Source organism: Triticum aestivum, chromosome 4B (assembly GCF_018294505.1).
Source record: "Triticum aestivum cultivar Chinese Spring chromosome 4B, IWGSC CS RefSeq v2.1, whole genome shotgun sequence".
In the NCBI taxonomy this organism is placed as follows: Eukaryota; Viridiplantae; Streptophyta; class Magnoliopsida; order Poales; family Poaceae; genus Triticum; species Triticum aestivum.
The window spans coordinates 215,553,646-215,578,987 of NC_057804.1; positions in this window are offsets into that span (position 1 = coordinate 215,553,646).

Here is a 25,342-nt window from a genome sequence, read left to right on the forward strand (position 1 = left end):
TAGCACAAAAGATCGTGTAGTTCATTTGCTAGAGCTTTGCCAATGTCAAGTATCTCTTCCTTCGACCATGAGAGCGTGTAACTCCTGGATACCGTAGGAGTGCTTTGGGTGTATCAAATTTCACAACGTAACTGGGTGACTATAAAGGTGCACTACAGGTATCTCCGAAAGTATCTATTGTTTTATGCGGATCGAGACTGGGATTTGTCACTCCGTGTAAACGGAGAGGTATCTCTGGGCCCACTCGGTAGGACATCATCATAATGTGCACAATGTGACCAAGGGGTTGATCACAGGATGATGTGTTACGGAACGAGTAAAGAGACTTGCCGGTAACGAGATTGAACAAGGTATCGGTATACCGACGATCGAATCTCGGGCAAGTAAAATACCGCTAGACAAAGGGAATTGTATACGAGATCGATTGAGTCCTTGACATCGTGGTTCATCCGATGAGATCATCGTGGAACATGTGGGAGCCAACATGGGTATCCAGATCCCGCTGTTGGTTATTGACCGGAGAACGTCTCGGTCATGTCTACATGTCTCCGAACCCGTAGGGTCTACACACTTAAGGTTCGATGACGCTAGGGTTATAAAGGAAGCTTGTATGTGGTTACCGAATGTTGTTCGGAGTCCTGGATGAGATCCCGGACGTCACGAGGAGTTCCGGAATGGTCCGGAGGTAAAGATTTATATATGGGAAGTCCTGTTTTGGTCACCGAAAAGTTTCGGGCGATATCGGTATTGTACCGGGACCACCGGGAGGGTCCCGGGGGTCCACCAAGTGGGGCCACCTGCCCCAGCAGGTTGCGTGGGCCAAGTGTGGGAGGGGACCAGCCCCTAGGAGGGCTGGTGCGCCCCCCACAAGGGTGCAAGGCGCAAGGGAGAGTGGGAGGGGGCAAACCCTAGTCCAGATGGGCCTTAAGGCCCATATTGGTGCGCCTCCCTCTCCTCTCCCCTCTTGGCCGCCACCCCCTTTGCCATCTAGGGCTGGCCGCACCCCTTGGGGGTGGGAAACCCTAAAGGGGGCGCAGCCCCCCTTCCCCCTATATATAGTTGAGGTTTGGGGCTGCCATACACATGAGTTCTCTCTCTCGTTGGTGCAGCCCTGCCCCTCTTCCTCCTCCTCCTCTCCCATGGTGCTTGGCGAAGCCCTGCTGGATTGCCACGCTCCTCCACCACCACCACGCCGTTGTGCTGCTGCTGGATGGAGTCTTCCTCAACCTCTCCCTCTCTCCTTGCTGGATCAAGGCGTGGGAGACGTCACCGGGCTGTACGTGTGTTGAACGCGGAGGTGCCGTGCGTTCGGCACTTGATCATCGGTGATTTGAATCACGACGAGTACGACTCCATCAACCCCGTTCACTTGAACGCTTCTGCTTAGCAATCTACAAGGGTATGTAGATGCACTATCCTTGTACTCGTAGCTGGTTTCTCCATAGATAGATCTTGGTGACACGTAGGAAAATTTTGAATTTCTGCTACGTTCCCCAACATAATATATGTGTTTCCCAACCCATGATGTAATAGCTAAGCAACTACTCGTTGGTTACGTCAGGGTATAAATAGACCTATTTCATTCTACTGGGTTTCGTCAAGCATAAAGTAAAAATCCTATAGGGGTTCATAGTTGAAAACAACTACAATGCATGAAAACATACGATATGATCAAAGGTTCCACTTGCCTGTATTGATGATTGTTTAATCTCACAATCTTGATCATGATACTCTTCGCTCTCCGTACAATCTATCATAAGTAAAGAGCAATCATAAACAACCTTACAATGCAATCAAACATACAACAGGTGTTGTGCATGGTGTCAGTGTCATTGTGTTGTGAGATCATGTGTCAATGTTAACTACTCATAAGAGTTTGGAACACAACATAGTGGTTGTCATTGGAATACATGTTACATAAGGGTTCACATGCAAGTTTCAACTAAGGGTTCATCACATAAGGAGTATGTGATGTCAAGTTGTGGTTGTTAGGTTCTGGAAAAGAATCCTAACAACAAAATCACAATCTATGAATCATGGATAGCCAAGTTTATATAAAGTTTGAATGACAATTCAAACTTGTTAACCTTTCATGAGCTTGAATACACCAAGGTCTGGAAATGATAACTTCGTCTGGCTTCCAATAAAAAATGGATTTGGGTTACAGTTCATCTTATTTGAATTCAAAATGATTTGAGTTCACAATTTGATTTGGTTTCACTAAGTTCATTTATTAATTATTTCATAATTGACTAAGTTGGTTCAACAATTCAATGTTTTCCCTAAGGCCAAGTACAAATCTAATAAGATCACTATAGTTCATTTACTCAATTTGGTTCAACTAAAGTTAAGTTCCAATCCAATGTGGTTACTAAGGTTCATCTATTTCAGTTGATCTTGTCACATATCAAACCAAAATGGTTTGCTGTGTGCAAATAGTTTTCAAGTTTTATTTGAATTAATTTGAGCTCATCTTTCCTTATAGTCAAATAATAACTCCAACAATGTTTACTAGGTTTATTTCAACTCAGAAAACCATATCGCATTTGGTTTATATATATTAAACCGAGGATTTCAATGTTGTATTAAACTATGTTTGAAATGAATTCAAATGTTAGTCGAATTTCCTGAAGTCAAACAATAGTGCAAAATATTTACTATAGTTCATCTTTAGCTTCTGAACTATTGTGACAAAATTGTTTTCTTAAACAATTTTTATTTCAAAATTAAACCTAATTAGGTTTGATTTCTATTTGAATTCTGTCCTCTACAACATTTTGTTCAAAATGTATTTTTGCATTACTTAAATTTGAACCAAAGTGTTCTGATATGAAAGACCGTTTCACTAGGTTCAATTTCCAAAAGAATCATTTAATTTGGATTTATTGTGTGCAAGTTATGCCCAATTTAAGTTTGAATTCAAATTTTAAACTATTCAAATGCGAAATGTTTTTGGACAGTGTGAAACTAGATTTCATGAGGGTCATTTTGAATTTGGACTTATGGATAATTAGTTTTGAAGTTTTGGGACTTTTTTGCAAATTGCCAATTCAATTTAATTTACAGAAAATTGAACGTATAAGGTTGGACATGTGGCGTGTTGTGGTTGGCCGTGTTGGGGAACGTAGCATGCAATTTCAAAAAAAATCCTACGCTCACGCAAGATCTATCTAGGAGATGCATAACAACGAAAGGGAGAGTGTGTCTACGTACCCTCGTAGACCATAAGCAGAAGCGTTTCACAACGCGGTTGTGTTGGGGAACGCAGTAATTTCAAAAAAATCTTACGATTGTAACATCCCAAATTTTCAATTTGGAATGTTATACTTAGATCATCATTGCATAGCATATTTTGTTGCATTGTTGGCTTGATCCTAGAAATTCTACGCAACTCAAGGACCCACGGAGAGAGTTGGGGATTTCGTTATTTTCATATTTGAGTTTTCTCAAAATTTGAAAATAGGATAATTTGATTTTATTTATTTTATCTTCAATTATTTCTACTACCAAAATTTCAGAGAGGGAATAAAATGACTTTCCCAAAATAAAGAAATAATGAAGATTTAATAAAAATATCAAATAAGTTTTATTTTGGAGTTTTCGCCTTTTTATTTGAATTTAGAAAAAATGCGCGTTTTTCAAAATTGCATTTAGGCCCCAAATAAAGGTTCATCTTGTCCGGCTTGATTTTAGAAGCCGGGGAAAATTTATTTCGGGATTTTTGGAGTCTGTTTAGTATTTCTTTTGTTTGATTTTCTGCGCGTAATTATTTAAAAAAATAATGCGAACTGACCTTGGGCCGTGCCCGAGCGGGACTCCGCCCGGGGGAGCCTTTAAATAGCCGCCGCCCCGAGCCCCAGGCCCGTCAGCCGCCGCCGCCCGAGCCCACCCGCGCCCCGCCGCCGGCCCACACCCCGCCCCAAACCCTAACCCTAGATCCGCGCCGCCGCCGCCAGATCCGCCGCCGCCGCCGCCCGCCACCGCCGGAGCCGCCGCCGGACCCCGCCGACGCCGACGACCCCGCCGCCGAGGTTCGCCGCCGCCTCGTTTTGCGTGCCGCCGTTTTTTTTAAAAAACCGAACGGTTTTCTTCGGGTTTTTTTCGGTTTATTTTATTAGATCGGTTTTTTCGGTTCGGTTAAATAGCGAGCGCTCGCTCGTTTGTTCGCTTTAACAAACGTGTTCGTCAGAGTAGATTAGTTAACGAACGTTCGTTCGTTAACCTGTTCGTCGTTTTTCTTTTTCTCGGATTTAATCCGCAATTTTTTTGATCGCGATTCCTGATCCGATTTTCGTTTTAGTATAACTTTTCGCTCGTTTATCGGAATCAGGCGATTCAAGCGCCTGGAGTTTCGTCTCGAAACCTTCTTTCCAAATAATCAACTTAAACAAGTTTTTTCTTCTGTAAAAATTGACTTAGATCCAGATTAGTAAAACGAAGCTGTTTTCTTTCGCCGTTTGATTTCCGTTGCTTCGTTTGATTTGATTCTTTTTGCAAACCGGAGTTCTTAAGTTGAACTTTCTGGTTAGATCTTTTATTCGAGTTTTACCTATGCATTAGATGAGTACTTAAAGTATGCTTGTTTGTTTGTCTACGATAGAATACCTGGAGTGCACCGCCTGTTGCTTCGAGTCTCTAGGTTTCGCGGATCATCAGCAAGGCAAGTAACACTTTGATCATACTTTTCTCATACCCAGTTTTTATACATTAGATCAATCCCCAAACATTGCATGATTAGGATCTAATTAAATTGTGGGTGATGGGAAGTAGTTGAGGTAGTACCTATTACCTGTTTTATTTTCAAACCCCTGGGAGTTACTTCTACGTTTGCTTATTATGCCATGCTATGCTAGTAGACGTGGATTGGGTGAGTGTATCCATGACAGATTTGAGTTTGTTAATTAATGGTTTATTTAAAGTGGCAACTTAAATACACATCTGGGTGGATTGAGGCACCTGGTTTCCAGGACTTGCCTGTTTTTCTTCGGACCGCCACCGAAGTTCAAAGGGATCATGAGATTTTTCAAACTAGAAACTTCCGTGTGCAGCCACATGCTATTATGGGCTCTAGCATAGTTGACTAAGTCGCGTGAACTCTTATAGGGTGGACTAGCAGATGTAGGGGATGTAGGTTGGTACGGTCTACCCTTTACGTAAGGTGCGAGCATTTCTGAAAGACTATGTCTCGGTCATCCGTTTCTCAAACACCATGTAGTGCGAGAAACCAAACGGATGCGATCGAGTCATGTGGGGAAAAGTGTGCAAACCTCTGCAGAGTGTAACAAACTAATCATGGTTAGCCGTGTCCCCGGTTATGGACATCTTGAGTATCTAGTACTTGGATATCATATGAATCTCATCATTGTTACTTCTAATTAATATTGTTGGGATATTAATGAGTATTTTTAATTGGGATTGAGAATGCTGTCAACCATTCTCAATGTTTAACAACCACCATGATAGTTAAATAAATTTATTCCTTTGCAGTAGGGAAAAATTGGCTTTACGCAAAACTGTAACCATAGAGCTTTTCCACCAGCCAAATATGCATGTAGTATAGCTTATTCCATTTATGTTTCCTCTATGTGTTACATTGCCAGCATATTCCATGTGCTGACCCGTTTTCAGGCTGCAACGTTTCATGTTGCAGACTTTTCAGATGACGAGTAAGGTGCTTAGGTCGTGGTTCTATACTCAGTGATGCCGTTGGAGTTGATGGACTCGCTTATTCTTCCAAGCCTTCCACTGTTATCTTATTTAGATGGCCTTAAGCCATACTTATTTCCATAAGTTCTCTCTTGAGACATTCGATGTAATAAGTGTGTGATTGCTACTCTGTTATAAATCCTCTGAGTACTGTGTGGTGTCAGCATTACTAATCCAGGGATGACACTGAGCACAGAGATCAGACTGGTTGAGGTCTGGTCGCTACAAAGGTGGTATCAGAGCACACACTGGCTATAGGACACAACCACTAAGCTAAAGCTCTAGATCACTACTCTTTCTTCTCATTTCTGACTCCTCATCTTTTCTATGCTTTAGGATGGCGGATGCAAGGATCAAGTTCACACAACCGGATGAAAACTCACCTTTTGGATATCACTTGAAGGAAGTCACTAGATACCTGAACATAGGAGTACCAAGCTTCACCGGGACCTTCAACGCCACTTTACCCGAAGAGGAGCGCTGGATGATTCAAGTCTACATTCCAGGAAGGACATTTGCACCAGTCACGGAGCCCATAGAGTTTTATTTTGATACACCAACATGGGGCCTAGGAAAGAGCATGGCAGCTCACATCGCCATGGGACGAATTGGAGAAGTTTACCACAACGACCTCAAGAATACTATCTATCAGATTTGTGGGCGCCGAGATGAGCATTGGGAGATGATCAACACCAGGAAGGACCGCTCAATTGCAGCTTATATCCAGGAATTAAATGTGACGCCCGGATAATTAGGCTACAGTAATCCCGCGTTAACGATGCCACGTCACCTCGGTTACTGTTGCTAACCTCGTGTTAGTTCGAAACCGATTTGAATTCAAATTTGAATTGAAGTCAGACGATAAAAGTTTTCGAACATAAAAACTAAAATGTGCTAAATGTGACCAATAAATCCTTAGTAATAATGGTGGAGAACCCACATTTTTATAAAATAATTAAAGACACTAAAATAATAAAAATAGTGGCTAAATAACATTTTAATTGCTCTTTAAATTATAAGAATATTAAGTTAACTTATTTTGAGTCAAAACCAGGTTGGGTAGTGGCCTATATTTGTTAATACTAATTTAGGTACAACTAAGGTATTTTATAAAACTAAGGAAGTTAAAACATAAAGTTAAATCAGAAAAGAAAAGAAATAAAAGAAAAGACAAAATAAAATAAAAAGTAGACAAGGACTCCCCTGGACCCCCTTGGCCCAACTGGGCCATGGCCCAGCCAGGTCGGCCCACACCTCTGGCCTACATAGGCCTTCCCCACTCCCCCGAAACCCTAATTCCCTCCCCACTCGCTCCCACTACCCCCATTTCCCCCGATCCAGTTCTAGATCGGGATCGATCCCGATCAATCCTCGGTCGAGGCAACCGCACCCCCCGACCCCGCCGACGCCCATGCCGGGCGCCGCCCCGCCGCACCTCGCCGGCGCCCTGGTGCCCGCTGTCATCGCCGGACCTCCTGCGCCTCTCCCTCACGGGATCGACCGCGCCGCTTGAGCCCCCCTGCGAACCATCGCCGGACGCCATCGCCGCGGTCCTCTCCGTCACCGGCGCTCCTCGTCCCCCTCGCTGATGCCGCCTCGTCGGACCTCCCCGACTCTTCCTCGCGCCCGCTGTCATTGCCCTACGGCCCAGTGAGCCCCGCCTCTCTTTCCCCTGCTCACCGCGCACTTACATCGCTCGCACCCGCGGTCACTGCATCCGCGGCTGTGCTCCGGCCGACGCCCGCTGCTGCGGACTCGCTGGGCCGCACGCTCGCCGCCGCCCCCGTTGCTCCCGTTGTCGACCCGCGCGCCTCGGCGCTCACTCGCCGTCGCCAACGCCTCTGGTCGCGCCCGGCTATGCCCGCCGCGGCTCCCGCCCTGCTCTGGCCGGCCGGCCTAGCAACTGTCGGACCACCCATGTTGCTGCGCTGGGTCATGGGTTCCGCCCGCTAACGGGCGCCCCGCAGCCCCCCCTGCGCCCGCGCGCCCATGCGCCCGCTAACCCGCATCAGCCCCTCTGGGCCAATGACAAACGGGGCCCGCGCCCCAGAACAAAAAAAAAGGATAATAAGAAATATAATTAAATACTAAATAATCAATTAATTAAGTAAATAATTAACTTAATTAATTATGTTAAACTAATTAATTAAATTAGTTAACCTAATTAATTGTAGTTAATAAACCTAATCATTTTAGTTAGACTAACTAACCTGATTAGTTAGTCTTAGACAATGTCAACCGGGACCCACTGGTCAGGTTGACCAGTCAACCATTGTGGACTGCTGATGTCAGCATGACATCATGCTGACGTCGTAAATCTATTTTCAAATTAAATTAAATAATTAATTAAATTCCAGAAATTAATAAAATCTTTAGAAAATCATATCTTTTAAACCGTAACTCGGATTAAATTATTTTCAACATGAAAGTTGCTTAGAACGAAGAGAAGAATCCGGATACGCAGCCTGTTCGTCCGCCACACATCCCTAGCATAGCAAACACGCAACTTTCCCCCTCCGGTTCATCTGTCCGAAAACGCGAAACTCCGGGAATACTTTCCTGGATGTTTCCCCCCTTCGTCGGTATCACTTCCTACCGCGTTAGGGCACACCAAACATCGCGTATTGTCTTGTTACGCTTTGTGATGCTTTGATTGTTCTGTTATTGATTGTGTTCTCTCTCCGTTACTTCTTTCCGATAGACCCCGAGACTGCTGGCGACCCCCAGTTCGACTATGGTGCTGCTGACTCGTCCTTCTTGCCAGAGCAACCAGGCAAGCCCCCCCCCCTTGATCACCAGATATCGCCTATTCTCCTCTATACTGCTTGCATTAGAGTAGTGTAGCATGTTACTGCTTTCCGTTAATCCTATTCTGATGCATAGCCTATCATTGTTGCTACAGTCATTGATACCTTACCCGCAATCCTACATGCTTAGCATAGGATGCTAGTATTTTTCATCTGTGGCCCTACATTCTTGTCCGTCTGCTGTGCTATACTATCGGGCCGTGATCACTTGGGAGGTGATCATGGGTATATACTATATATGTTTTACATGATACATGTGGTGTCCACAGACGGGTCGGCTGGTGGAGCACCCGCGAGTGGATCTTTGTGGCGGAGCGACAGGGCAGGTTGAGACCGCCTAGGAGAGAGGTGGGCCTGGCCCTGTTCGGCGTTCGTGGATATTTAACACGCTTAATGAGATCTTGGTATTTGATCTGAGTTGGCTACGAGCCTATACGCACTAACCATCTACGTGGGAGTAGTTATGGGTATCCCGGCGTCGTGGTATCAGCCGAAGCACTTCAGACGTCAGCGACGGAGCGGCGCGCGCCGGATTGGACTAGAACGCCTGCTAGGCTAGGTCTGCTTCCGGCCGCCCTCGCAACGTGCAGGTGTGCTATGGGCGATGGGCCCAGACCCCTGTGCACTTAGGTTTAGACCGGCGTGCTGGCCTCTCTGTTTTGCCTAGGTGGGGCTGCGACGTGTTGATCTTCCGAGACCGGGCATGACCCAGGAAAGTGTGTCCGGCCAAATGGGATCAAGCGTGTTGGGTAAGTTGGTGCACCCCTGCAGGGAAGTTAATCTATTCGAATAGCCGTGATCTTCGGTAACAGGACGACTTGGAGTTGTACCTTGACCTTATGACAACTAGAACCGGATACTTAATAAAACACACCCTTCCAAGTTCCACAGACAACCCGGTGATCGCTTTTCCACAGGGCGACGAGGGGAGGATCGCCGGGTAGGATTATGCTATGCGATGCTACTGGAGATGCTACTTGGAGATGCTACTTGGAGGACTTCAATCTACTCTCTTCTACATGCTGCAAGACGGAGGCTGCCAAAAGCGTAGTCTTCGATAGGACTAGCTATCCCCCTCTTATTCTGGCATTCTGCAGTTCAGTCCACTGATATGGCCTCCTTACACATATACCCATGCATATGTAGTGTAGTTCCTTGCTTGCGAGTACTTTGGATGAGTACTCACGGTTGCTTTCTCCCCCTTTTTCCCCCTTTCTTTTCTTTCTGGTTGTCGCAACCAGATGCTGGAGTCCAGGAGCCAGACGCCACCATCGACGACGACCCCTACTACACCGAAGGTGCCTACTGCTACGTGCAGCCCGCTGGCGACGACCAGGAGTAGTTTAGGAGGATCCCAGGTAGGAGGCCTGCACCTCTTTCGATTTGTATCCCGGTTTGTGCTAGCCTTCTTAAGGCAAACTTATTTAACTTATGTCTGTACTCAGATATTGTTGCTTCCGCTGACTCATCTATGATCGAGCACTTGTATTCAAGACCTCGAGGCCTCTGGCTTGTATTATGATGCTTGTATGACTTATTTATGTTTTACAGTTGTGTTGTGATATCTTCCCGTGAGTCCCTGATCTTGATCGTACACGTTTGCGTGCATGATTAGTGTACAATTGAATCGGGGGCGTCACATTAAACCAACACATCCGACGCCAGGAGAATCAGATGTGCGCAGATATGGAAGATCTGCAGAAGGCTATGACTAAGATCAAGGAGCTAAAAGAGGAACTCAAGGCTACACGTAAAGACTATATGGAAGAAATCGTCGCTCTAGTAAGACAGAACGGCGACCTTAAGGAGAAGATTGGAGTATTCATGGGAGGTTCAGCACCCAGAGGAGAAGAGGATGAACCTACTTGTCTAGATAATTATATCATCATCGACGACACCGACTCGGATCCCAACGATAGTGATGGTGACTATGTTGATGAAGCTGGAGCAGATATCATGGAATCTTCATCGGAGCAGTTTTTCTAGTTGATCACCATAATGGTAGTAGAAATTTCCACCATTTAATTAGTTTTAGTCCAAGCACTTTTGTAACGATGGTTAGACCATTGTATGCCCTTGTTTGAATTGATTGGAGTGATATTGTGTGTCTTTTTCTCATGTGCATATGGGTAGTGTTATCTCACTAGACCTCATTCTATTCTTAACTCTCCTCTCCTCCTTAAAACCCTCAGATGCCTTTGAGGCGTGACCCTGGATTTTTTTTCCCGCCAGAGATCACTCAGTTGATCCAGCAGCAGAATGCCTTGATTCAAACATTGGTACAGAACCAAGGCAACAACAACAACAACAACAACAACCCACCACCACCACCACCTGTTGACCATCTGACACGTTTCTTAAGGCTGAATCCGCCGGTGTTTTCCAGTAGCACCGAGCCGATAGTAGCAGATGATTGGCTCCACGAGATAGGGAGGGAATTGACCACTGCAGGATGTACAGATGGAGAAAAGGTGAAGTTTGCCTCACATCATCTTGACGGACCCGCAGCAGCATGGTGGGAGAATTTTACAGCCGCTTACCCTGTAGACACTGTCACATGGAATTAGTTTCAGCAAGCTTTCCGTACTGCCCATGTTTTGGCAGGTGCTATGGCCATGAAGAAGCGTGAGTTTCGCAACTTACGCCAAGGAGGACGGATAGTTGGCCAGTATGTGGATGATTTCAGTAAGCTAGCACGTTATGCCCCAGATGATGTTGCTACGGATGCAGCTAAGCAGGAGAAGTTTCTAGAAGGACTGAATGATGAGCTGAGCATGCAGTTGATGGTAGCCACATTCAATAACTACCAGGAGTTAGTTGATCGTGCTCTTATGATTGAGGGAAAGCAGCAGCAGATTGGAAATCGTAAGAGGAAGTATGGACAGGGGAAGCACAATTCTGGAGCTCAGCAGAAACTACGCTTTACCCCGAAGTCAGGAGGACAGTTTCAGCATACTCACGGAGGAGGCAGCTCACACAATCATAATGGCACAAAGAATGGAAACGGGAATGGAGGAAGCAATGGACAAAACCGCACCAACCCGTCAACACCATCCAAGGTAGACCTGAGCCATATCACTTGTTATAAGTGCCGTAAGACTGGGCATTATGCAAATGATTGCCCAGAAGCCCAAAATGGTAATGTCAATGGAAGCTCAGGAAAGAAGCCGAACCCTTTCAACAGGGGCAAGTGAACCACGTTACCATGTAGGAGGTTGAAGCCCAGCCAGATGCAGTAATAGGTAAGTTTTTGGTTAAGGCATTTACTGCAGTTGTTCTTTTTGATACTGGTGCATCACATTCATACATATCAAGGGGATTTGTGGATAAATATAAACTACCAACCCAAGCCCTTAGATCACCCATGCTAGTAACCTCACCCGGAGCAGAGTATATGGCTAGTAAATGGTGTGATCGACTGCCATTAAGGATTGGACACCATGTATTTCCCTCGGACCTAATAGTTCTGGAATTGCAAGGTTTGGATGTGATATTAGGCATGGATTGGTTATCGAAGTATGGAGGGAATATAGATTGCGCCAGTAAGTCGATTTTGCTTACCACCCCTGAAGGAAGGAGAATCAAGTATGTATCACGGCATGAGCCGATAAGAGCACATGTAAATTCCTTATCAGGAGTTGTGCAGGAGGAAGTACCAGTGGTAAGGGATTTCCCCGATGTATTTCCAGAAGAGTTGCCAGGCATGCCACCGGATAGAGACATTGAGTTCTTAATTGAACTACTACCAGGCACTGGGCCGATATCCAAGAGACCGTACAGGATGCCAGCCCAAGATTTGGAGGAAATTAAGAAGCAGATTAAGGAGTTGTTGGACAAAGGTTTTATTCGCCCAAGTTCTTCGCCTTGGGGATCGCCAGTACTCCTAGTGGAGAAGAAGGACGGATCATTAAGAATGGTTGTGGATTATCGCGGATTGAATGAAGTGACAATCAAGAACAAGTACCCACTACCGATGATCAACGATCTGTTTGATCGGTTGCAAGGAGCTAAGGTGTTTTCCAAGATCGATTTGCAATCAGGGTACCATCAGTTGAAGATTCGAGAGTAGGATATACCTAAGACGGCTTTTACCACCAGGTACGGGCTGTATGAGTATACCGTTATGTCATTTGGTCTGACTAACGCCCCAGCCTATTTTATGAACATGATGAACAAGGTATTTATGGAGTTTTTGGATAAGTTCGTCATGGTGTTCATTGATGATTTTTTGGTTTGCTCGAAGAATGAAGAGGAACATAAGGAGCACTTGCGTTTGGTACTCGAGAAGCTTAGAGAACATCAGCTATATGCCGAGTTCAGCAAGTGTGTGTTTTGGCTGAAGGAAGTTGGATTTCTCGGACATGTTATATCCGGAGAAGGTATAGCAGTAGACCCCACTAAAGTTGCCACTGTGACAAACTGGGAAGCACCAACAACAGTTGGAGAGATCAGGAGTTTTCTTGGACTCGCAGGATACTACCGGAGATTTATTGAAAATTTCTCTAAGATTGCGAAGCCTATGACAGAATTTTTGAAGAAGGACACCATGTTCATTTGGACTGAGGAGTGTGAGGCTAGTTTCCAAGAATCGAAGAAACGTTTGGTTACCTCACCAGTATTAATTCTGCCAGATCAGACCAAGGATTATGAAGTGTATTGCGACGCTTCACGTCGAGGACTTGGAGCAGTGCTTATGCAGGAGGGAAGAGTTGTTTCGTATGCTTCACGACATCTTAAGCCTCATGAGGTGAATTATGCTACTCATGATTTGGAGTTAGCAGCCGTAGTGCATGCTTTGAAAACGTGGAGACACTTCCTCATTGGGAATCATTGTGAGGTGTACACGGATCACAAGAGTTTGAAGTACATTTTCACGCAGAAAGAATTAAACCTCATACAGAGGAGATGGTTGGAACTTATTAAAGATTATGATATGAGGTTGCATTATCATCCCGGAAAGGCTAACGTTGTAGCAGACGCATTGAGCCGCAAGAGCCATGTCAACACCCTAATGACCGGAGGTTTACGAAAAGAATTAGCAGAGGAATTCTGGGAGCTATGTTTGGAAATAGTTCCGAGAGGCTTTGTAGCAGCATTGGAGATTCAGTCTACTTTGATGGATAAAATCAGAGAAGCTCAAAAGATAGATAAGGAAGTTGCTTCCATTAAGGAAAGGATGAGCAAGGGAAAGGCTAAAGGATTTCGTGAGGATGAGCACGATACCTTATGGTTTGAGGACCGCGTTTACGTGCCAAGTGATCCGAAGATTTGGAAGTTGATTTTGCAAGAGGCACATGATTCACCATATTCGATTCACCCAGGAAATACCAAGATGTATTTAGATTTGAAGGAAACTTTCTGGTGGACCGGAATTAAGAAGGATATTGCAGAGTATGTAGCAGTTTGTGATGTATGTCAGAGGGTCAAGGCAGAACATCATAAGCCAGCAGTATTGTTACAGCCATTGCCTATACCCGAATGGAAGTGGGATAAATTAGGTATGGATTTCATCACGGGATTGCCCAGGACCCATTCAGGCTATGAATCGATTTGGGTTGTAGTCGATCATTTGACGAAGGTAGCTCATTTCATTCCAGTAAAGACCACCTACAGCAGTGCCAAATTGGCTAAGATATACATGAAAGGATTGTATGTTTGCGTGGAGTTCCGAGGAGTATCGTATCAGATAGAGGAACCCAATTCACCTCAAAGTTCTGGAAACAGTTGCACGAAACATTGGGAACCAGGCTTGAGTTTAGCACAACTTTCCACCCACAGACAGATGGACAGACCGAGAGAGTCAATCAGATTTTGGAGGATATGCTTAGAGCTTGTGCCTTGGATTATGGATCAAGTTGGGATGACAACTTGCCATATGCGGAGTTTTCTTACAACAACAGTTATCAATCCAGTTTGAAAATGGCCCCTTTCGAAGCCTTGTATAGAAGGAGGTGCAGAACCCCGTTGTTGTGGGATGAAGTTGGAGACCACCAGTTGTTTGGACCGGATTTGATTAAGGAGTCTGAGCAGAAAGTAAAGTTGATTCACGATAGGCTCAAGGTAGCCCAGTCAAGGCAGAAGAGCTATGCAGATTCAAAATGCAAGGAGACAGAATATGAAGTCGGAGACAGAGTTTATCTTTGAGTATCTTCGCTTCGAGGAGTTAAGCGTTTTGGAGTTAAAGGAAAGTTAGCGCCACGTTTTGTGGGACCATACAAAGTTTTGGAACGCATGGGAGAAGTAGCGTACAAGTTGGAATTACCCAAGGGATTATCAGGTGTTCACGACGTGTTCCATGTTTCTCAGTTGAAGAAGTGTCACGCATAGATGGCTGATATACCACTGAGAGATACAGTGCCACTGGAAGCAATTCAGTTGAATGATGATTTAACCTATGAAGAGAAACCCGTTAAGATTCTGGAATATGCCAGCCGAGTTACCCGCAGTAAGGTTATCAAGTTTTGCAAAGTTCAGTGGAGCCACCACACCGAGGAAGAAGCCACCTGGGAGCAGGAGGAAGATCTGCTCAAGGCCCACCCTCACCTATTTGCTAGCCAACCTGAATCTCGAGGGCGAGATTCATCTTAAGGGGGGTAGGTTTGTAACATCCCAAATTTTCAATTTGGAACTTAGATCATCATTGTATAGCATATTTTGTTGCATTGTTGGCTTGATCCTAGAAATTCTACGCAACTCAAGGACCCACGGAGAGAGTTGGGGATTTCGTTATTTTCATATTTGAGTTTTCTCAAATTTTGAAAATAGGATCATTTGATTTTATTTATTTTATCTTCAATTATTTCTACTACCAAAATTTCAGAGAGGGAATAAAATGACTTTCCCAAAATAAAGAAATAATGAAGATTTAATAAAAAAATCAAAGAAGTTTTATTTTGAAGTTTTCACCTTTTTATTTGAATTTAGGAAAAATGCGCGTTCTTCAAAATTGCATTTAGGCCCCAAATAAAGGTTCATCTTGTCCGGCTTGATTTTAGAAGCCGGGCAAAATTTATTTCGGGATTTTTGGAGTCCGTTTAGTATTTCTTTCATTTGATTTTCTGCCTTTAATTATTTAAAAAAAACCGTGAACCGACCTTGGGCCATGCCCGACCGGGACTCCGCCCGAGGGCGCCTTTAAATAGCCGCCGCCCCGAGCCCCAGGCCCGTCAGCCGCCGCCGCCCGAGCCCACCCGCGCCCCGCCACCGGCCCACACCCCGTCCCAAACCCTAACCATAGATCCGCGCCGCCGCCGCCAGATCCGCTGTCGCCGCCGCCCGCCGCCGACGCCACCGCCGCCGCTGCCGCCCGCCACCGCCTGCCGCCGCCGGACCCCGCCGCCGCCGCCGCCGACCCCGCCGACCCCACCGCCGAGGTTCGCCGCCGCCTCGTTTTGCGTGCTGCCGGTTTTTTTAAAAACCGAACGGTTTTCTTCGGTGTTTTTCTTCGGTTATTTTATTAGATCGATTTTTTTTGGTTCGGTTAAATAGCGAGCGTTCGCTCGTTCGTTCGCTTTAACGAACGTGTTCGTCAGATTAGATTAGTTAACGAACGTTCGTTCATTAACCTGTTCGTTGTTTTTCTTTTTCTCGGATTTAATCCGCGTTTTTTTTGATCGCGATTCCTGATCCGATTTTCGTTTCAGTATAACTTTTCGCTCGTTTATCGGAATCAGGCTTCAAGCGCCTGTAGTTTCATCTCAAAACCCTCTTTCTGAATAGTCAACTGAAACAAGTTTTTGCTTCTGTAAAAATTGACTTAGATCCAGATTAGTAAAACGAAGCTGTTTTCTTTCGCCGTTTGATTTCCGTTGCTTCGTTTGATTTGATTCTTTTTGCAAACCGGAGCTCTTAAGTTGAACTTTCTGGTTAGATCTGTTATTCGAGTTTTAACTGTGCATTAGATGAGTACTTAATGTATGCTTGTTTGTTTGTCTGTGATAGAATACCCGGAGTGCGCCGCCTGTTACTTCGAGTCTCTAGGTTTCGCGGATCATCAGCGAGGCAAGTAACACTTTGATCATACTTTTCTCGTACCCAGTTTTTATGCATTAGATCAATCCCCAAACATTGCATGATTAGGATCTAATTAAATTGTGGGTTATGGGAAGTAGTTGAGGTAGTACCTATTACCTGTTTTATTTTCAAACCCCTGGGAGTTACTTCTACGTTTGCTTATTATGCCATGCTATGCTAGTAGACGTGGATTGGGTGAGTGTATCCATGACAGATGTGAGTTTGTTAATTAATGGTTTATTTAAGGTGACAACTTAAACACACATCTGGGTGGATTGAGGCACCTGGTTTCCAGGACATGCCTGTTGACTAAGTCGCGCGAACTCTTACAGGGTGGACTAGCAGATGTAGGGGATGTAGGTTGGTACGGTCTACCCTTTACGTAAGGTGCGAGCGTTTCTGAAAGACTATGTCTTGGTCAATCGTTTCTCAAACACCATGTAGTGCGAGAAACCAAACGGAGGCGGTCGAGTCATGTGGGGAAAAGTGCGCACACCTCTGCAGAGTGTAAAAAACTAATCATGGTTAGCCGTGTCCCCGGTTATGGACATCTTGAGTATCTAGTACTTGGATATCATATGAATCTCATCATTGTTACTTCTAATTAATATTGTTGGGATATTAATGAGTATTTTTAATTGGGATTGAGGATGCTGTCAACCATTCTAAATGTTTAGCAACCACCATGATAGTTAAATAAATTTATTCCTTTGCAGTAGGGAAAAATTGGCTTTACGCAAAACTGTAACCATAGAGCTTTTCCACCAGCCAAATATGCATGTAGTATAGCTTATTCCATCATGTTTCCTCTATGTGTTACATTGCCAGCATATTCCATGTGCTGACCCGTTTTTGGGCTGCAACGTTTCATGTTGCAGACTTTTCAGACGACGAGTGAGGTGCTTAGGTCGTGGTTCTATACTCAGTGATGCCGTTGGAGTTGATGGACTCGCTTATTCTTCCAAGCCTTCCGCCGTTATCTTATTTAGATGGCCTTAAGCCATACTTATTTCCATAAGTTCTCTCTTGAGACATTTGATGTAATAAGTGTGTGATTGCTACTCTGTTATAAATCCTCCGAGTACTGTGTGGTGTCAGCATTACTGATCCAGGGATGACACTGAGCACAGAGATCAGACTGGTTGAGGTCTGGTCGCTACAATGATCATGCAAGATCTATCTAGGTGATGCATAGAAATGAGGGGGAGAGTGTGTCCACATAACCTCGTAGACCAAAAGCGAAAGCATTAAGTAACGCGGTTGATGTAGTCGAACGTCTTTGCGATCCAACCGATCAAGTACCGAACACACGACACTTCCATGATCTACACACGTTCAGCTCGGTGACGTCCCTTGAACTCCAGATTCAGCTGAGGCCGAGGGAGAGTTCCGTCAGCATGATGGCGTGGTGACGGTGATGATGAAGTTACCGGCGCAGGGCTTCGCCTAAGCATTAGGACGATATGACCGAGGTGGAAATCTGTGGAGGGGGGCACCGCACACGGCTAAAAGATCAACTTGGTCAACTTGTGTGTCTATGGGGTGCACCCCTCCCCCATATATAAAGGAGTGGAGGAGGGGGCCGGCTGGCCTCATGGGGTGCGCCCCAAGGGGGGATTCCTAGTCCTACTAGGAGTAGGTTTCCCCCCTTTTCTACTCCAACTAGGAGGGGGAAGGAAGGGAAGAGGGGAAGAAGGAAAGGGGGGCCGGCCCCCCTCCCCAATTCAGATTGGTCTTCGGGGGGGGGGGGGGCGCCCCTCCACTTGGACGCCTCCTCCTCTCTTCCACTAAGGCCCATGAAGGCCCATTGACCCCTCGGGGGGTTCCGGGAACCCCCGGTACTCCGATTTTATCCGAAACTTCTCCAGAACACTTCCGGTGTCTGAACATAGCCATCCAATATATCAATCTTTATGTCTTGACCATTTCGAGACTCGTGATCTCACCCGGGACTCCAAACAACCTTCAGTAGATCATATCAGATAAACTCATAATACCAATCGTCATCGAACGTTAAGCGTGCGGACCCTACGGGTTCGAGAACTATGTAGACATGATCGAGACACATCTCCGGTCAATAACCAATAGCGGAACCTAGATTCTCATATTGGTTCCTACATATTATACGATGATCTTTATCGGTCAAACCGCATAACAACATACGTTGTTCCCTTTGTCATAGTTATGTTACTTGCCCGAGATTCGATCATCGTGTTGACGCTCAAAATTGGCACAATCATAAAATTAGCTTAGGTTATATCAAGAATAATTCGAACTTATGATTGGAAGTCACCTTGGAATTTCTCTCTTCGAAAATATCAAGATGGATATGAAGATGGTCTAAAATGGAGTTCGGATGCAAAAGTTATGACAAGTTCAGAGATGCTCATATTGACAGCAGATTATGAAATGGCCAGGAACTCAATTTAGATGGCCTCAGATGGAAATTTATCAACACAAAAGTCATGTGTCTCGTCGAAACGGTTGATTTTGATATAAAAATTGTCTTAATCCAAGGTCGTATGCAACCTGTGGAAGCAAAACAAGGTCAGAAACAGAAGCTGTAGAGTCATTTCGGACCGACCGAGTTGATTTTATCGGTGAGACCGAATTGGTCCGGAAAATTATTAGAGAGTTGGCAATGATCACTTGGTAGGACCGAAGCAAACCAATCGGTGAGACCGAGTTGATGTGAGAAATTATAGAAGGATACAGAGAGTTGGCAACGTTCACTCGGTGGGACCGAAACGAACCAATTGGTGGGACCGAGTTGATCTGGGAAATTACAAAAGATTCCTATCCGAGTTAGGTTAGGGTTTTTGATGTTTTGGACGGAATTTTTAGTCCTTTTCTTGTATGGGAAGTCCAGCTGCCTCATAAATAGATGAGAGGTGACGGCCGATTGAACAACACACAATCGATCAATTCAACTACCACTTTTTACCTTTACTTTTATCCTCTCCCCTGTTCTTCTTCTTCCTCATTCTTTGTTCGTTCTTCTTGTTGCAGGACGGCGAAACTCGAGGCCCTAGGGGCGATTAGGTCGACCTACGCCAGCCCGTAGCCGCCGCGCGCCCTGACGGGGTCCCTCCCGGGCATGTGGAGTTTCGGGTCCTCAAAAGCACCCGCCGGATTGTCTTGCGTACCACGCTTCCGGCGGGTCTCCTTCGACGTCGAGGGTACACGGTGACGTGTTCGTGTGCAAACACACTTTTTGGCGACTGCACTGGGGAAGAAGCTTTGAACAGTCTCCGGCCCGTTCTTGCTACGAAGAGATCGTCATCTAGGGTTTGAAGTCTACAAAGGTAATATGAATACCCAATCACCTTGTGTAGATGCAAATAATTCATATGGTGTTACTAGATCTTTCAATGAGTATACTCTCGGCCAACCCTATTTTTTTCAATCATGCATCTAACTACGCGCAAGGGCCGATTCAAAGTAATTTACATCATTCAACTTCTTATGATACTAGTAACATGCACCATATGTATCCCAACTGTCATGCATTGGCAACCCCGCAAATCGTTATGCCGATGAACAACATGGTGAGTTCGGTTAATAAATTTGAAACACCTCATGTTAGAATTTCCAATGCCATGCAAGAAAGTGTTTCACCCTTTTATTCATCAGCAACTAATTTGCAATATGTGAATCCAACCTTGCCGATGGATGGGAGAATTGGCCATGCTACTACTAGCTATTCGACCAGTTACTCTCAACCATCATATGCTACACCTCATGTTAGTAATTTTTCAGCACCGTATGCAACTGTAGATGTTCATAATTCGACCCCGCACCTTCATGGTCATAGCCGAATAAGTGAAAATTTTACAGGAACACATGTGCCGTCACCAAATACTGTAGCATATAATGCATACTCTACGCAATTCAAGAATTTCGGCAACACTCACGAATCATTGCCGAAAGAATCTGAAAGTATTGTGGAGCAATCCCTTCCAGAAGCGGTTGTGGCTGCATTAAAAAAGAGCTTGGCACAAGAAGAAAATTAGTGCTCTTTGCCTTGAACAATATGAAAAGGGGTTGTTTCCTGATTATGTTGCAATAAAGGCTAGAGTTTTGCAGGAAGATGAAACTTCATCAATTGATAGTATTGGTAAGAGAGCATATGGTTATACATCAGTGCATACACCTTCACCTTGTACCGCAACATATTATACACCCACTACAAAATTGCAAAATTTCGGCAACACTAACAATTCATTGCCGAACGATCCTAAAAGCATTTGGGGGCAAACTGATATAGAGAGGACTGAAATTGAGAGGGGAGTTAAACCTTTGCGCGATAGGGTGCAATAAATTTGCCAAGAGAGAATTGATAGGGAATTGTCTCAAAGAAAAGAAGCCTTGCCAATTGATATAACCGGTGAAAAGAATGATGATTCAGAAACTAAAGGTGCTTCGGTTGAAAAAGCCGAATCAAGTAGTATATATTCTGAATCCATCAAATCCAAAGAGGCAAACATTGTTGAGAAAGGGCATGGAAAGTATAGCAAGACAATCATACTTGATTTTTCTAAAGTAAATGGAACCTACTTCCTACCCTATGAGTTTGGTGCCATAGAAATTGATGAGCTTCAAGAACAAGAACAAGTAGCCAGAGAAAGTTTGGTGGACAAAGATCTTCAAACTAATGATGCACAGAATCAAGAAAAAGATGATGACAAGGCTTTGCGGAGCTATCCGAAGGCGGAGCAAGATGTTCTTCAAGTCACACCACCATCATGCTCTCCCAACATATTTGAAGTGGTATGTCTAGCAATTAATTTACCTGTTTTCAGATTTGGTCGCAACTTCATTATTGATGCATTTGTAAGAAGTATTCTCATAAGTAATTTTGAAAGACCAATGAAGAAGGGTAATTTACTTGTTAGCAATAAAATTGTTATGAAACATATCGGTCAACCCATTGCGCCATTTATAAAGCCGATAATGACTTATTGTTATAGCCAAAGCTTTCCCCGTTGCTTTATGTAAAGTTCATATCTAGGTGGGTAGCTTTTCTTATTTCGTACTTGGCTTGCACTTGGTCTCAACTAAGACATGTATGTTCTAAATATCTTCATTTCAGAAATTTAAAGCCAAGGTTAAATTCTATTTAGAAAACTGATGCTAATATAATATCTTATACAAAGACACCGGAGATAGAGTGGAAAACACAATGCATAGCCGAATGGGGAGATTCCAAATCTGAACCATTCGTTTGCTTATCTCGAAAGCCGTTCAAACAGCAAGATCGGCTAGAAAACAAGAAGTATACCTTCAATTCAAGCATGCGTGATCAAATATTTGTTTTTTGCTGAAAAGTAATTACATTACAATTCTTGATCACCATGTTAAGCCAGCAATCCAAGCACGAATGTATTGTAAGTTGCATGATTCGTCCAAGCATAAATTTGAGGATTGCAACATGTTTCGTCAAATAGTTAAATCGTTCATCAAAAAAGGACGATTGAAGTTTGTTGAAACACCAAGAAATGACTAGTCTATTCCGATTGGTCCCAATGGCAAAAAGTTTTTGTATTGGCTGCTTCAAGCCAATCCATTTGAAGAGAAGGTAAAAGCTGCAGGTGATGGGATCAAGCTTTCAAGTAAAGAAGTTGTTGGAGAGCATAATGAACATGATCTTGAGGACGAGAATTCCATCGAAGCTACAATGGAGACGCCAAGGACTGGGGGCAGCAAGAAAATCCAATGATCGATGAAAGCAAACCAAAAGAAAACAAAGACCGAAATAAGCGCAAGTGTAACAGATCGAAAATCACCTTCACTGAACTATTGGATAAATATCAAAAGAAGAGTGAAGAGAAGAATGCTTATCGGCCAAAGCATGCAATGAAACCAAGATCACCCCAAGGCGCAAATATGAGGATCGGTATTGGCAAAGTGATAATCTCAATGCAGCATATTCATATCCTTACTTTGGGCCACCGATGCCAAATCCATATCCATCATGGGACAGGTATGATACAGGGGCACATAATCCATCTTATTTTATACCGTCTCACCAACATTATGCAGCTCCAAGAAGATCAACATTTGATGAACAATCACATGTCAAAGACCATTTTAATCATAAGGAATCGGCCCGGAGCTCAAGGAACAAGAAATAGGTGGTCAAGCAAGTTTACCATGTTAAAAAAGATGGCCGCAAGAGTGCTACTTCAGATTTGATCTCAAATGAAAAAGAGCCAATTAAAGTGTTGACATTGGCTACTCTAGGCGATGAGGCAAGTCAATCAAGTGCGAAATTTGAAGACAAGAAGTTGAGAGTGCACAAGGTAAAACAAGAGTTGCCATTGCTTCAAACAAAATCACAGCCGGGGTGCCCACTCGGCTTATCATATTGCAAACGAAGAAATTGCAAAAACTTAGTTCACAAGAACTTGAGGAAAGGAATATGGCATGGGTTCCAAAAGGAAGTACCCAAAATAAGAATTATGTGCAAGCTTCCATTACAAGAAGTACAATAAAAGTGAAGAGAGAGAAGGATGGAAGCAACAAACAATTAAGCCGAAGGATTGCATCACAACATCAAAATCTTTGGTTAGCACATCATCCATTTTCTTCAACCATGCCATTGATGCCTTTTCCATGGAATTCATCCCTAGGTATGATCAATTACCCTCCATGGATTTATTTTCATCCATGGATGCAACATAATTTTCTATATCATGAGAGGGTATTACCAAATCACTATACATTTGATTAGCTACAAGTTTTTTCCTGATCCGAAGAGCCAAAATACTTGGTTTGTCATTTCACTTGTTTATTTCGGCTATACATGCTTTGTTGGATGAATTCTACATGAACCTTATGGAGGTGGCCGATGTTTATTTATCACCCTAAGAATATGACAAAACATGGCCGGTGTAGCATTCTAACCTCGTCCTTAGTTTGATTAGAGAGCAAGACAAGGTACATATTCATGGAAATTTATACGTATACTTATATTATGCTTGCATGGAGATGAAACATTATGACCGATGCCATTAAAAAAATATGTTGCATAGACTAATTCATAAAAATTGAGTGGGTTTATGCTTTGATTTAATATATATGATCGGCCTACGATTTTTTCAAGTCTATGAGAGGTTAAATCATTGTTGTTTTATTACCGACCATCGGATTTATGACATGCATAATATTGATATTAGCCTTGTCTTTCTAGTACTATGGAGATTATGTTTTGATGGTTGAATTCCTAACAATGGCCAAGGTGTTGGTGTTGTTTATATATCTCCTTATGGTGCTATTTTGTGAAGCCTCATGCGACTTAAAATATTTTTTTGCACAATAATCAAAGCCGAATATGCAATGTTATTCGGTTTGGATCTTTTGGGTGTCATAGGTGCTATGTACATTGAGGCTTTCAGTGATTCGTTATGAGTAGTGCAATAAATATCCAAGGATTATCAATGTTTTGACGAATCACTTATAGTTTACCTTGAGGTATCTCTAGATATAAAATTTAACTCGGGTTGCTTTAATATTTCTCATATATCTAGACATGAAAATTGAAGAGTAAATGAGTTGGCGCAACAAGCATTCGGCTACCATGTTGATCATTGTGTATTGCACATCTATCAATAGCTGATGCTTGATCTCACCGACATAGGTAAGGCCGAACCAAAGCCCACTACTTCGGCCACTAATGAAATTTGTATGCAGGTGAAAGAAAGGATTAGAGGGAATTCATTCTTGATTTTCTGCAAAATCCCAGCGAAAGGGTGAACAATATGGTTCGGAGGATGACTTTGAAATACATATCTATGGAAATTTATCACCGGATTGTTAATGAAATTGAGAAGGTTTCGCCCAGTTTTGCATCAAGGATTGAAACAAGTAATAGCCGATATATACTTATATCCCTAAGAAGATGCAGAATGGCTGATGGAGTGTTGACATCGTCCTTAGAACCAACATGGTACAAGTTATTTTTCGGCACGCTAGCTATGCCGAAAAACAGGGGGGCATGTGTTGACGCTCAAAATTGGCACAGTCATAAAATTAGCTTAGTTTATATCAAGACTAATTCAAACTTATGATTGGAAGTCACCTTGGAATTTCTCTCTTCAAGAAGATCAAGATGGATATGAAGATAGTCTAAAACGGAGCTCGGATGCAAAAGTTATGACAAGTTCAGAGATGCTCATATTGACATCAGATTATGAAATGGACAGGAAATCAATTAAAATCGCCTCAGATGGAAAAATGTATCAACACTAAAGTTATGCGTATCATCGAAATGGTTGATTTTGATATAAAAATCGTCTTAATCCGAGGTCGTATGCAACCTGTGGAAGCAAAACAAGGTCAAAAACAGAAGCTGCAGAGTCATTTCGGACCGACCGAGTTGATTTGATAAGTGAGACCGAGTTGGTCCAGAAAATTAACTGAGAGTTGGCAATGTTCACTCGGTAGGACCAAAGCAAACAAATCGGTGAGACCAAGTTGATCCAAGAAATTACAGAAGGATACAGAGAGTTGGCAACGTTCACTCGGTGGGACCGAAACGAACCAATCGGTGGGACCGAGTTGATCAGGGAAATTACCAAATATTCCTGTCCGAGTTAGGTTAGGGTTTTTGATGTTTTGGACGGAATTTTTAGTCCTTCTCTTGTACGGGAAGTCTAGCCACCTCATAAATAGATGAGAGGTGATGGCCGATTGAACAACACACAATCGATCAATTAACCTACCACTTTTTACCTTTACTTTTATCCTCTCCCATGTTCTTCTTCTTCCTCGTTCTTCGTTCGTTCTTCTTGTTGCAGGGCGGCGAACCTCAAGGC